This window comes from Austrofundulus limnaeus, unplaced genomic scaffold (assembly GCF_001266775.1).
Source record: "Austrofundulus limnaeus strain Quisiro unplaced genomic scaffold, Austrofundulus_limnaeus-1.0 Scaffold484, whole genome shotgun sequence".
NCBI lineage: Eukaryota > Metazoa > Chordata > Actinopteri > Cyprinodontiformes > Rivulidae > Austrofundulus > Austrofundulus limnaeus.
The window spans coordinates 153,322-168,690 of record NW_013952886.1 but is presented as its reverse complement, the minus strand read 5'-3'; the positions used below and the strand labels follow the sequence as shown (position 1 = coordinate 168,690).

The window sequence follows — 15,369 nt, the reverse complement described above, 5'->3', positions numbered from 1 at the left end:
ACATATATACACACACACATATATACATATATACACACACACATATATACATATATACACACACACACAATAAAAAATACTAATCACAAATAAAATGAAGGCAAAAAAAATCTTATATCTGCCCCTTTTTCCCCCAAAAGAAATTCAAACAATAAAAATCTACAAACAAAACTCCTGGAACAACAAATCGTAAAAGATACAAATTACAATATTTCATATTTCTTCAACAGACCAACTTTTATCATTCTCTTAAACATAAAGATTGATCTGGCATTTTTAACATCACTCTCTAGATTATTCCAAAACTTATTCCTTGGATTAAAGAACACCTCTCCTTCAAACTGGTTTTAAATTAAAGTTTCACAAACATTTCAATTTCCTTAAGATTGTAACAACTCTCTCTTTTAACTAAATTTAATTGGATGTTTAAAGGTAATGTGTATTTAATGAGCCCTATACAAAAACTGTAAAATATTATAATAAAACAAATAATAGAATTTCAATAACTTCAATCAATAAAACAATAACTCCCTCACTTTGTACAATACTGCAATAGATTTGGCTATTTTTGTTTTTGTTAATTTATGTGAGGTCTCCATGTTAGCTTTTCATCAATGATGACACCCAAAGACTTCACCTCACTGACTCTACAGATCTCAACAACATCAACTCTTCATGGAACATTGATGGTTTTCTTTTTATTACTAAATGTCATGTAATTAGTTTGATCCAAATTTAATTATATTAAGTTTAAACCGAGTTTGTATTTTCACAAATTCTGTTTGCATCATCTCCAACATCCATTCTATAGCTTTACCCAAACAAAAAAAAGTATAATCATCTGCAAATAAAACACACTTAAAAAGTCCTGACACATTGACCAAGTCATTCACGTATAAAATAAATAACTTTGGACCAAGTACAGAACCCTGAGGAACTCCACGTGTCATTACAGAGTTCAGATCTTAAATTATTTACTTGAACAAACTGTTTCAGATAACTAGTTACCCTCTGTATTACTAATCCTCTGATGCCGTATTTATTGTGGTTTAATAAAGTCACTCATCCTCAGTTTTCTGCAGCTGATTCAGGATTTAAGCTGTTTAACCCTTTCACTGACAGGCTAACAATCACTGTTGTTCAATGAAGCAGACAGGTTCTGAAATAAACTCATGTCATCCTTCAGGTTCTGCAGGTTTTCATGAATACAAGTGGCCATCTGTCCCTGGAGCGCCGTGATTCATCCTCCTAAGTGATGGAAAAACCAGTTCTTGCAGGGTGTGGAGGCCCAAGGAGCACCAACTTAAAGACGAGCCCTCGCACCCTCCTCCGGATGCTGATTGGCTGATTTCTGATGACACGCCTTTGACTCCAGTCTCCACAGTAACCATTTGTGTGTTTAAAGAGTCACAGACAACAAAGAGCAGCAGTCGTGACCTTTGTGGGAACTAATCATGGTACCAGAGGAAACGTGACCTCTGACCCTTACATGTGAGACGTGATTGAAGAGGCCAGCTGTTAGTTTCACACTTACAGGAGAGCAGACAACAAACCGTATTCTGATTACTGAAACACTTTCTCTGATCAAGAGCCTCCTTCTGTGGAAACGATGTAAAACAGTCTCTCCAGCGCATCATTCTTTGCGTTACAACAACAAAGAAAACATCTTCTCACGGTCGGTCACATGAGAACAACAGCACTGACGGGAAACAAGTCCTCACACAACAAATCACCGACCTGCACCTCTACAAGACTACACAACACCAGACCAATTCCTCTGAGTCTTTAAACACCTTGTTCAGGTCACCTGACAGCTTTAACTGTTAGCAGGTGCTAAAACAGCACAGTGATCAAACTTATGCTTCACCACCACACCACATGTGGATCTGCAGTCATCCAGATGATTTTAAAGACAATATGATAATCATTAGGTTTTTGTGTTCAAATATTACTTTGCACAAAGCTGATAAATATTTTAATAAAGACCCTGTAGGAAATATATATGTAGTCAAGGCGTTGTGTGCACAAAAAATAAAAATGTTAAGCTATAATCTGACCCATAAATCAGATGAACTATTTCTGCTTTTTTTATTTGAACAAATTTAATAAGCTGATGGATTTTTGCAGACTTCAAGTGACAGAAAAAGCAAGTTCAGTGAGCTTTTTATTTGTTTTCAAAGTAAAATTTTTTATGTATATATTATTGTGTACAAACAAATTTTCAATGTATTCATAAATAAGGAAAGTATTTCAGATATAAAAACAAAATGAGTTAATAAAAAACAAAACAAGAAAGTGACTGATGGACTGTCGACATATCAAGTGTCCCCCTCCTTAAATTATGGCTGCATTTGGAGCAGAGTTCAAACTGTACTTTCTTGAATAACATCTATTTAGCTCTTTTTAGCTTTACATCATCGTTCAGTTAATGATGTTTAATTAACCTAATATTGAACTTGTAACTAGCTAATAACAAAAGTAGTTTGGGGCTCTACTGGAGGGGTCCTGTGTGCTACCACACTTTGATATCCATAGAGGATTAGGCAAGGTACACTTTGATTTTCTTAACTACTGTGGTTCCCATCCTGAACAATAGGTGTCACTAGTGAGAACATAACAGAATTAACGAACAAGAAATGCAGCCAGAAGAGGAAGTGTCCATTAAAAAGTGACGACAGGAAATATGTTGTTAACTGTAGCATCCTGACACGAAGTGTTGAACATAAAGGTAAAACCCAAAGATGTTTTCTGTCCAATGATGATGAATGAAACCAGACACACCTGAGGCCGACACAGAGCGGTTTTTCATTCCTCACCCTGACATCTTCTGTCTCCAGAATGATCAGGAACAAAGGCGACAGGTAACCAAAGTCCTGTGTGAGGACATGGTTGGACAACTTAAACGGTTTCATTTCCTCTGGAGATCCTCCTCCTTTGTTTGCAGGTCTGTTTGTGTTTGCTGCGACGTGCTGCAGCTTGTTTGAAGAAGGTGATGTTTTCCCCACAGGGATCAAAGTTCCATCTGCCCAATGTTATCTTAAGTCTGCGCCGAACGAGCAGGAATGAGAGCCGAGACGACCGCTGCAGGGTGAAACTCAAAGAATCCAATAATGATGCTTTGACAGATAAGAAGAATGTTACAGACAAGGGTTCTGTCGCAACACATCCACAGACACCAAACCACACCCTTGGACCAGCCCACAACCTGATCCCGAGGAGGTCCACAGGCATCCAGTCAGTGACGTTGATCTCTAACCTCAGGGAGACCGGTTAAAGCTTTACAAGCATTGGCTCTAGCAATGTCTGAAACTGGATAAAGGTCAGAAACAAATCTCTGCGTCCTCCATCCAGAACTTTTCCCAAACCTCCTCATACTTTAGGGATGAAAGAAGCTGCAGCTCAAACAAAGAGTGGTAATTTTACAGGAAAACCTTTCCACGTGACAGGAAGCTGCCTCACTGACTCAACTGGAACACAGGAACCAATGTTTCTAAAAGATTTCCTTATTGTTTCTCAGACAGACTAAATTTTCAACATTTACAAACTGTATTAGAGTCAGACGCATCCAAGGAAATGTTCCAAACAATGACTCAAATCAAAGTTTTTGACTCAGCATTTCAGGAAGAGTCAGCTCCTGCTGCACATTCAGCTCTAAAATCTGATCCTTTTCAATCACGTTTCAGTGAAAACTGATCAGATAACTCCTGTCTGCAGCACAGATATTCAGATTCTCAGGTCAGTTCTGGATCAGAATGTTTTGTTTGATGGAAATCTATGATTGTGACTGGTCTTTGAATGTTACGCCATTTTAACTTGATCCGTCTGTGTCCATCATCCTCGCCATAACGGTCAGGAGCTGTGGGAAGTACACTACCTGGCCAAAAAAAAAGTGGCTACCAAAAAGAAAGTCACACTGTAATATTCCGTTTAGCTTTGATTACGGCCCACATTCTCTGTGGTTTTTTTGGATAAGCTTCTGCAATGTCAGCAGATTTATTTCCATCCAGTGATGCATCAATTCTTCACCAAGATCTTTCATTGATGATGGTAGAGTCGGACCTTCTCCAGCTCTTCCCAAAGACTCTCAGTGGACTCTGTGGAGACAGTCCATGTGTGAAAATGATGTCTCATGCTCCCTGAACCACTCCTTCACAATAAGAGCCTCATGAATCCTGGCATTGTCATCTTGGAATTTGTTTGTGCCATCAGGGAAGAAACAATCCATTGATGGAATAACTTGGTCATTCAGTATATCCAGGTCAGCTGACCTCATTCTTTGAGGTGAACCTAGACCTGACCACCTGTAACAGCCATAGACCTGAGTTACATTCAGGTGGACACTTTGTTTTTTGGCCAGCAGTGTATATTCCATTTCCATAAACATCTGGTTGACTCACCAAGCTTTGAGGAGGCCTGTCACGAAGAAATAAATCGAATAATCGCATGATAAATTAAATAAATTTTCATTTGCCAGCTTTTTTCTTTGAGTCTCCCTCTTTTCTCCTCCTTAGCAAAGGGAGGAGTGTACTCTGGCATCAGGTATTTGTCAGGTGTATGGTCTCTAACCTCTATAGCCTGTGAGCCTCGTGAACCTTGGATTCATTATGTGAATTTCATAAACTTTGTAAGCAGCCAGCGGGTGACCGCAGTTCTTTTATGAAGCGAAAGACACAAAAAAATAAACTGTGCCAAGTTGGACAGAGATGGGTATCGATGTTATAGCTTCAGCTGCTGCTGTGTGTCTTTTTCACTAACTTTGACCCAGGTCAGTTCGTAGCTTTTTATACGTACTTAAATTTCGTACACTTCTGTAAGCGGGGGTGTGGTTTCATTACACTAGTTTTAAAATGGTCTCCAAATGATGTTACCATTTATCACAATAATTTGAGATCATTTATCGTCCGGCAAAATTTCTTATAGTGACAGACTGAGCTTGGAGTGACTGTTCATGCTGGCAATGGCGATAAAATTTGTAAATATTGCGATGGCGATATCAAGAGCGATGTTTTTTCCTTTCTCTCATTTCTAATCTGTACTTCCTACAATATGGTACCTTTAGCATTTTTGTCAATCATTTGTGTTTGGTGTGAGCTTTTGCTGTCGTGAGAGTTTGTCCGACAGGTTAAATGTTGCATCAGTTTGAAAAAGGCAACTTTAAAACTTTTCAAATACATAAAATTACTGCACTCCAAGCAGTCCTTTGCAATATGAATATTGCGCACACTGATACTACGATGATGATATATTGTGCAGCTCTAGTTCAGACCTGGTTTCATTTCAGGACCTTCAAAGAGCCAGGTCTTCCTGTGTGTTCCAGTAACTCTGGGGTGTATTTGAACCCCTCTCAAGTGTATTCGGACCATCTGAACTGAACCACAGAGTGCAACTTCGTCTCTACCTCCTTCAGAGTGTTTTAATTAGCTTCACGAGAGTAACAGCAGCTGAGGCTGAACACAAAGGTGTCACAAAGATGAGGATGATTCTGAAACAGAGCCAGGTTCTAAAACAGCACATTAGATGTGAGGCTCTCTCACAGGCTGCCACATTAAACCATACTTAACAGAGTGCAATAAGCTGAGCCCAGCTGTGCAGAACTGCAAACAAAAAGACTTCAAGGCCAGTTTGTGTGGAACTGAAGGCATAATGACCTGCTTTCTGTGGTACCCTGGAGGCCCAGAAAGGCCGCAGGGACCCCGGAGGATAAAACATGAGCCAAAAGATTCACCTAAATGTTTCTTGAGGTAATTAAAGGCACAGGAAACTGATGTGAGGTCAGCTCTGCACCCAGCAGGGTCAGACACACAAAAAAAGAGTTTGGAACTGAAATTTGTTGATAAAATGTGCAACTAATGTTCAACCAGCAGAAACTGGGGCAGTCAGAAACAGTCGTCACATTCAACGATTATGTAAACTCATCAACATCGGTATTTTTAGTAAACACAGTTCATTATACAACTATGGTTTAGAGGTTTTGGATTCCCTGGCTTCCAACAGTAGAAGATGCCCAAGAGCTGCACAGACAGACAGGAACACACAGACTGTAAGGAACCAGCAGGCTCCTGAAGCCTCTGGACGTTTTTAAGATGCTAAATGAACTTTATAAAGTCAGACAAGTTGTCTTTTGGACCAGAATCTGGGTCCATGTTGGAGAATGCTGCACTGATGTTCTGTTGAGCTGCGTTCCCCCGTAAAGTCTGACTCAGTTGGTAAAGCTGAGGTCTCTCAGCAAGAAGGTCGTTGGATCAAATCCCGGCCCGGGGAATTTCCTGGGTAGAGTTTGCATGTTCTCTCTGTGCATGCGTGGGTTCTCTCTGGGTACTCCGGCTTCCTCCCACAGACCAAAAACTGACGACTGATGACTGTTAGGTTAATTGATAACTCTAAATTGTCTCTAGGTGTGAGTGAGAGAGTGAATAGTTGTTTGTCTCGTTTGTCTCTATGTGTGTCCCTGTGATGTACCCCGACCGTCACACTGTGACTACTGGATATGAGCACCAGTGACCCCCGTGACCCTGAAAGGAAGAAGCAGGTATAGATAATGGATGGATTGATTTAAGTAAAATGCATAAAGAAAATATTCTGATTTCTTTTTGTCTGTTGTAGCAGGAGAACTCACTCTGATGGTTGGAAATCTCAGATAATGAGGTGGAAGAAACAGGTCTGGACATTCATGTGTGTCAGTGCTCTACTCGAGATCGGCCTTGGCCTTGGACTCTAACATATGCACTCTGTCTTGTTTCGGTCTTGGACATTGTGGACTTGGAATTTTATTTCAAGACCAGTCAAGGCCACAAATGTGGAAATATCACTGAATAGCCAAAATAATATCCAATTTCTTTGACCTCTTTGCTGCCATTGGATGCAAAACATACTGATTCAAATCCAAGCGTGACTCTTTGATAATTATGTATTTTTTTACAGCTATAATAATAATAATAATAATAATAATAATAATAATAGTATTTAATCTCCCGTTTCGAACAGTGGGTTGGTGTTAGAGGCTTAGCTCTGTAGTAGTTTAAGTCTTATTCTCTGTTAACCTCCATAGCTTCAAATCCTCATCTCACCCCCTTTTTGTGTGGAGTTCCTCAGGGACTGATCTTGGGCCCTCTTATTTTCTCTATACCTACTTTCACTTGGTTCCATTTTCAGGAAGCATGGTATATCTTTCCACTGTTGTGCAGATGACACAGATTTATCTACCTTTAAGAAAAAGGGATGACCTGTCAATCAGAAACTTGTTTGACTGCCTTGATGAACCTTGGGCCTCGATGTTGTTGAATTTTCAAAGTTTTATTGAAAAGAAAACAGAGGTTTTTGTTTTTGTTAATGCCTTTCTTGCTCTCTTTAAGCCCAACTGCCACTAACTTAGGGATCAAAGTAGATGCTAGACTTAAACTTGATAGTCAGTTAAAGGCAGTGGTAAAATCGAGTTTCTTTCATCCGAGACAATACAATGTTTCCAAAACAGGAGTTGTCAAGCTAAATTATTAAAAACAATACAGTTCAGTACGTGATGCATGCCCTGTGTCCACATTCTGCCCAGAAGCGCAGCTTTTCTGTGTTCTAACATGATGTGAAAATGCCAACTGTTTTGCTTTTGTGTGTTTTTGTTTGGTTCTTACTGCATAACAATGCCACCCCAAATGTGCTGTAGGACTTTTCTGGACGACATCCAATATTCACGTTTTTTTCACAATTCGCGTGTACTTTAAGAACATAACCCCCGCAAAAATTGGGGATTCTCTGTACTATAATTTGCAAACCTTTGTTTACATTTTGTTTGTAGTAAATTTTAAATGCCGAAGTTGACTTAAAATAAAAAGAACCTAATAATAAAATATTGTGATGCCTGAAGGTAAATAACAAAAACACAAAATAGTTGTTGCAAACAGAGCAGAAACGTTTCGACCCAGTCTGCTGATCAGGAAAACTGCCGGACTTCCTGAGGACCTGGTTCCTCTGTGGGTGTAGTCTGAACGTTTATTTTTATGCATTACAAAAACAGCCTTTGAATAAAAGCTCTGCTTTTCTTTCTACTGTAATGATTGACAAGTGCAGCAGGTTCAGCTCTCACTGAAGTAGGCTGGGGGTGGGATGGGGAGGGGGCTTCTTTTAGTGGTGTTATGTTCAGTGTTGGGGGGTGTTATCCCTGGTGGAGCCAGGGGGGCGGGCATCATGTTTCAGTAGGAAGACAGAGCGTTGAAGATAAATGGTAAAAACCTGCCCCCCACCAGAATCAACCTGTTCTAACACCCGGGACAATCAGCACTTCCTGTCCCTGACAACAAAAACCTGCAGGTACAGAATTCCTGTCCCTGACCTTTGACCCAAGAGACAGCAGGGCGATGAGCGTGAAAATACAACCCACATGGTGAGCAGCAGCTTCCCCACAGAGAGGCTCGACCGGAACCGAATCAAAAGAGGGTTTTTAAGTTAAAAACTGAGCGTAACCTGATCAGGACAACGCTGAACATTCCTGCAGAGCCTCATCACTCCCAGCCCTCCACGTTTCTACCCAGCAGCCCCTCGACAAGCTACAACAACTCCGATTTCCTCTGCCAGAGGAGGAGCCTGAACACATCCTGGTCTTTGCCTGGGCTCAGACAGGTTCCATCGTATTATTTCAGCATCGTAACAACTTCTCCTCCTGCTTTACTGCTTTGCTGCAGGCTGATAACATTTAAATCAGCTGCAGAGCTGCTGCTTCATCTGAGAGGCTGTTTCAGCTGAAGGAAGAAGCTCACATGAACACGAGTGTTTGCTGATAAATGTGTTCAAACAGTTGAGGAAGAAAGGTTTGTGATGTGACATCATCATCGCCCCCTCCATGACAAAAATATAAAACAGTAATAATATATTGTCCATCACAAACATCATGTAACCCTGTCTGCAGCATCAGACCATTCAGGAGCAGGCGTGAAGCTTGTTTCTGTCGGGTCTCAAGATGACACAGGTACCAGAGATCATGGGTCCAGGTAGGCTGCATGAAACTGCTGTGAAATGAGACGGTCAAGCCTTCGCTTGATGTAAGTTTGTGTGACCAAGCGCTCCCCCGTTAGCACAGTGATCAGTTTCATACCAGATAAAATGCATTGGGACATGTATTTACACATATTTTCACTGGAAGAATAACTTCACAGTTAAAACATTAATATAAATTAAAAAAAAGCATTAATAATTTGGGTTTAGCTCCAGTATCAGTACTAGTATTTTATTTAACATCTTATTGCAGCATGAATTTAATCAGCTAAGTTTTTTAAACTTACATTTAAAAACAAATTCTTCAGTTCGTACAGATTTTTCTAACTTGGTTTAGGGTTGTGCCTCCTCATGAAGATGATCCTTGTTCTGTGCAGGTCTGTGGCTGCACGACCCAGAGCACCTGCTCTCCTATGTTTGTTATGTTCTGTCTTCTTCTGAACGGCTGTTCTGAACTGTAATTTCATTGTGTTCTGTACAATGACAATAAAGGTCTAATCTAATCTAATCTAATCTAAAAAGATATAAACTCCACCTTCTTCATTTCTCTGGTTATTTTGCTGCTTGCGCATTGAATCCTGGGATTTTATCTTTGGCTGGGAAGGATACTTGGGTTCATCCTTGATTTTCAACATTTCTGTCGGCCGCATGCAGAGCAGCCTTTGAACTGGGACAGCACTCTGCGCTGGGCAGTGACGTATGCAGCCAACAAATGAGCACTCATGAGGATGTAGCCCCTGAACTGAGACACAGCCAAAGTCTGAGGCTCTGTGCTTTTTCTGTGATGCCTAGATATAAGATTTCTTTCTTTAATTCCTCAAATTTTAGTCCTTAGAACACAAACATTTCACATCCTGGGTTTTTAATCAAATGATCAGAGCAGAAAAACGTATTTCAGCATCCAGTCTTATTTAACTTTATATTTTAGTGAGATTAAAATCTGTATATCAGAGCTGGATAACGAGTCTGCCTTTGCAAACAGGAAGTTAATATTTGCTGCTATGATATCAAATATGTGATATAAGAAGACAGTGATCAAAACTGAAGTTTCATGAATACGTTCCTGCAGGTTATAATGTAGTTTATTATCATGTTAATGTATTATATTTAACATATTTTAACAATAGACAACGTTGGGTATGAAAGCTAATGATCAGACACTGTTTTTAATCATTCTGTTAGTCTCTGCTGTAGTGATGTAATGAAGTTAGACTGCTCTGATAGGTTTTTTTAAGGGAGACGCCTCTCCCAGCTGCAAATGCCTTACCCTCCATTTACGAGGGAAGCCCCTCCCTCACTGTTCATCATCACTTCTACACAGATCATCGCCCAGCTGACTCACAGGAATGTGCCCAACAGAAGCTTCCCTAACTTGGCTGGCTAGCTGGTAACTAGCTTCCTGTTTGTTTGTTTTTTACCTCACATGGTGAAAAGACTCAGGGAGGACACGGCGGTAACGTCCCAACATTTATTCTGCCCCCCGAGGCATTTACAATCTGTGTGGCAACGTGTATCACAGCTAATTGAAGGATTCGAGCACACTTGTTGGCGTCCTGGCTCTGCACACCGGCAGGGAGACACACACTTGTCTGCACATGCACGCACCATCCAAACACATTCAGTTGTCCACGCCCAGACACTCAGCAGCTCGCTTCACATGCACACCTCTGTAATCCCAGCTGTCACTTACAGGGCGAGGCTGCTAACAGCTGTAGGCCTGGAGTCACCGCAGACACCTTCTCTACGCCACACGTGCCCTTCACATGCTAACTCTGCTAACAACTAGTCCAGCTTCTTTCAGGAGGTCGGCGTACGGAAAGGGACTTGTAACGATACGAAAAGACTTGTGACGTATCGACATTGTAGGGGTCACCACGAGGGGGATAAACATTTCCACCTGTCTTTAACCCTGGTCTCAGAAGACATCCCTCAAAAGAGACATTTTATTTTCTTTAATCAAGATAATAAACAAAATAATAATGTGTTTTATATTTTTGAATTATATTTTCTTTTAACTAAAAGTTATTATCATTTTATAAATCAAAGTTACATAATGAAAAGAATGACAACCTATCTTCTTGTATAATTATTAAGGAAAAAGAAAAACACAAAAAGAATATTGTTCCAATGTTTGTTTCTTTATTCATTTTATGCAAATCCTTGTTTTAATCAACTGTTATTTGACTGTTTTGTGTTTTTCTGATTTATTTTTCAATTTATCTAAATTTATCACTATCTATGTTTTATTATGAAATATATATGGGTATTTCTTAAGATTTATTTCATAATAAAACATAGTGAACTAAATCATAATCATAATGATCAATTTAGATAAATTGAAAAATGAATCAGAAAAACACATAATCACATAACTGTCAAATAACAGTTGTTTTTTTCTTTTTCCTTAATAATTATGCAAGAAGATAGGTTGTCATTATTTTCATTGTGTAACTTTTCATTATCTGGATCATCCTGATATCATGAGCTGTTCCAGAAACACGCCTCGATTTCTCTTCCTAATCAGGATAACTCTTTAATATTTGGACTGAATCCTATTTTTTAGTACAATCAGAATTGTTTATGTCATTTTAAAAAGGAAAGCTCAAATAACATTTGGATATTAAGATTTACCAGCTGGAAAGAAAAAACAGTTTTGCTAGCTCACAGGGAAAATATGAAAACCTTTTGCTTAAACTTTTTTGTTGTTGCTGCTGTTAAAAAGGTGCTGCAAAACATTATTTAAGATTTAATTTCATACATGTCATTCAAATGATTCATTGATGAAGTATTTGTTTTTTATATTTTGACAAAATACAAATGTTACAACTGTTTTAAAACAACACAACAGCTGCCTATTTTTCCTCATACCACTTTGGACTGTGTATAAAAATAGATAAATATTGATTTTATTAAAAACTATATATTGATTCCTGTTCAGAGCAAGGAACAACAGGCTTCAAGTGAGATCATTGAAGCAAAATGTCCAGCAGAATTAATTTTGGACACATTTTAGTTTTTATAATTAAACATATTTATTATAATTTTATAATATAATTTAATAATATAATAATAATAGGTTTCAGACTCTTGACTGCACATTAGAGTTGGGCATAATCGTATCATGTGCATTAATCGTCGGAAAAACAATTATTTTTTGGCACTTGACGATTAATACGATTAATGGCACCATCAGTCCGCTCGCTGCTCCTCTCTGCTTCAAACATGACAAACATTAAATAAAAGTTCTGTAATTTATTTATCTATCAACACAATTTTAAATTTGATGTTTAGCCTGAAAGTCTGTAATTTTGACACAATTTGGAACAGATTTTTATAAAGAGCAAATCTTTCCCACTAAATTGGTCATGTGACCAGGACATAAGGGCGTCCAGGAACTCCTGGGGATTAATCGTCAAATTAATCGTTATCAGATAAATACCATAATTAATTGTGATTAATTTTTTGCCAATATTGCCCAACCCTAATGCACATCCTTTGTAATGAAAGTCTAGTTTAGTGTTGATTAGAGAAATAAACAGATCTTAATTACAAAGTGATCAACGATCTGAAAACTACCATAAACAATGAAGGTTATTACTATCAAAACAAAATGGAAGTGTGTTAGAAGCTAGTTTAAGTGGCTCTTTGGAAGGTCTACATCACGTTCTACACCCTCTGGTTGTTTTTGTCCTACTCATCGTATAATGAGCTTGAGGACTGAGACAGGTTCAGAGACAGTTCATGTTTGGAACTCGTGCTTCATGTACCTGGCGATGTTTTCCACAGTGACCTTAAACATCTGGGTTAAAATATACAATTATTTTCCTCACAAACATAACATGATTTTATCAGACAGACTGACTTCTCTGAGTGACAGCTTGATTTACGATTAGAAAGTCTGGGATCATCTGCAAACATTAATTAGAGACTTGGAGTCTTACTGACCTTAATTTGAGCTCAGATTAGTTCTGGATGCTGTTCTAGCTCCTCAACATGTCGGAGCGTGTTTTCTTCATTCAAACATCGAACACACCCAGTTAGACGGCGTCTCATTGGTAACAACACGTCTCTGCTGCTCAGGTGTGAGTGCAGGCTGTACCCATCAGTCAGTGTGACTCACTGCTGTTTACGGAACAAAAACTCACTTTTAGTTTGTGACTCACGTTCAGTTCAGATGGCCGAGCAGAATCCCAAATCTTTACAGCTAGAACCAAAAACTTCTTCTGAAAAATACTTCTATATATGCAGTAGTACACAATACATATACATGAATCTGCAGTAAATGGATCCAGGTCTGAATAAGCAAACATTGCAATCTTTATTCACACACAACTATTCTTATACAGATAAATGCAGCGTGGAACTGAAAACCAGGTAATGTGTTCAAGTTTACAACAATCCCACGTTACAACTACATGTGCTGACTCGCAGTTAACCCAACAGTAGTGATGTGAGGATCAATACTTTAATATCAATACCATCAATACCAGAACTTTATGCTCTAGAATCAACACTAAAACAAAAATATCATACTTTAGTCATTTCAGGTAATGTTTACTGTGAAAAAGAACACAGTAGAAAGCAACTAAACTACTGGAATCTTGTCTAAATCATTCGCAGGTGTTGGGAACTACTTTTTCTTCCGCCTCAGTAATTCGTCAGTGCAGCAGGACCTCCTCAGTTACTCAGGCTGTTATTTACTGATGTTTAATTAAAGACAAGTTTTCTTTTCCATAGTAGTTCTTGATAATTAAATAAACAATTGTTTATTTGAATGGTTTTATTTTATTTTCTGTGATTGTGTACTCTGGTTTTTACGTTGTATTAGCTCGGCTATATTGTAAACGAGGACAGCACATCAATATACGCCTGAGTTTAAAATGAATAAATGACTCTTGTATTTAAATCACAGCTGCGTAAAGAATACATTAAGTTTTGTAGATTTACCAGACACTTGGGTGTTTTTGCACATATCTGGATCAGTACCGGTTGATACCAGCCTGAGTTTTACTCTGTATCAGAATCAGAAATGAACTAAGTGGAACTGTCAAACACTACTGAGTGGATAATCAAGATAAACGTTAAAGATGGTTTCCTCTCGTTAATGCTGCTGTGCTGTCAGTCACTTATCTTGGTGCTGATAAAATAACAGAGGAAACCTGGGATAATCACAGCAGATGAGCTGAAAAGGATGCTATAACACTAAAATTTAAAAATATGGTGTTTTCAAACGGTGGTCACTTCTGCAGATGTCGACGTGTTTCCCAGTGACCACCGACGGTGGTCACTGGGAAACACGTCGACATCTGCAGAAGTTTCTCCTCGGGTTAGACGGTTAAAAGTCAGGAAGAGTTTAAATCTCAGGAGCAACATTAGAAGAAGCCGTTAATCCTCCCTGAAACCTCAGCATGACGTCAGGCTGCACTTCTACAGGAACGATCTTTAAAGGCTGAGACGCCGAAAAGCAAAAGTGCTATTTTATTTTATTTATCCTTTACATTCTCTTTGTTCATCAAAATCATCTGGCCTGAGGAAGATAGGGAAGTAAAATGCTTCATAAACCAAAGTATCATTAAAAAATGGATTTGTATCAAACCTATCCTCACTGAACATCATTCTGTAACTGACTTTACAAAAAATCCTTCGCTGACAAAAAAACCCAGAAAGTAGCATTTTTTTTCTGCAGATGCCGTGCTGAACTGAAGTGATGGTTGCTTTTTACTGCACTTGTGCACACGGTCTTAATTCAACGTTAAATCTAGACACCGCATAGCAGTAGCTTATATGACCCCACGCACAAACGCAAAGCACAAATACACCAGAACTCAGAAGTAATCGTATTTGTTGTTTTGGGTGGAGGTTGGGGGCTCATTGGTGGACCCGATGGATAGAGCTAAACAAAGAAAAAAATAAATAAAAGCTGAAGCTTCTATGTTTTTGAGTTATAAGCATATATATTAGGGCTGGGCAATATGATCAAAATTTTATATCATGGTATTTTCAACATTTTCACCGGTTTCACTGTATTTTTCTTTCCATCACAGCTCAGCTGATAAAAAAATGTACAAACCCTGCTTATTGACTTTTTTCTTTTACTGTACCTCTGTCTGTGTCGCTGTTTCCCTCCTGTGTGTCTGTTCTTCTCTGACTGGTGGTTGCAGACAGTAGTCATGCATTTTGGTCCAGTCGTGAAGGAGGAGGGTTAAGAAAAGATTATGATCGGGTTTATTGTTTTATGTTATTTATTAAAGCTTATCAGCACGACTCACCTTGCACACCAGTCAATTCCAACTCCACTACGAACGAACTACTTCCTGCAGCTTTTCACAATAAAACCACGTTAAGTCTCCATCAGCATAACGTCTCCATATTAACTAACCGTGTTAA

General features: G+C 38.8%; 1 protein-coding gene across 1 annotated transcript in view; it reads right to left on the bottom strand.

The window, feature by feature from the left end:
- Window positions 1–15,369, bottom strand: part of plekhg4 (pleckstrin homology domain containing, family G (with RhoGef domain) member 4) — a gene marked incomplete in the record, with an annotated part of 75,070 nt that overhangs the window by 31,445 nt on the left and 28,256 nt on the right.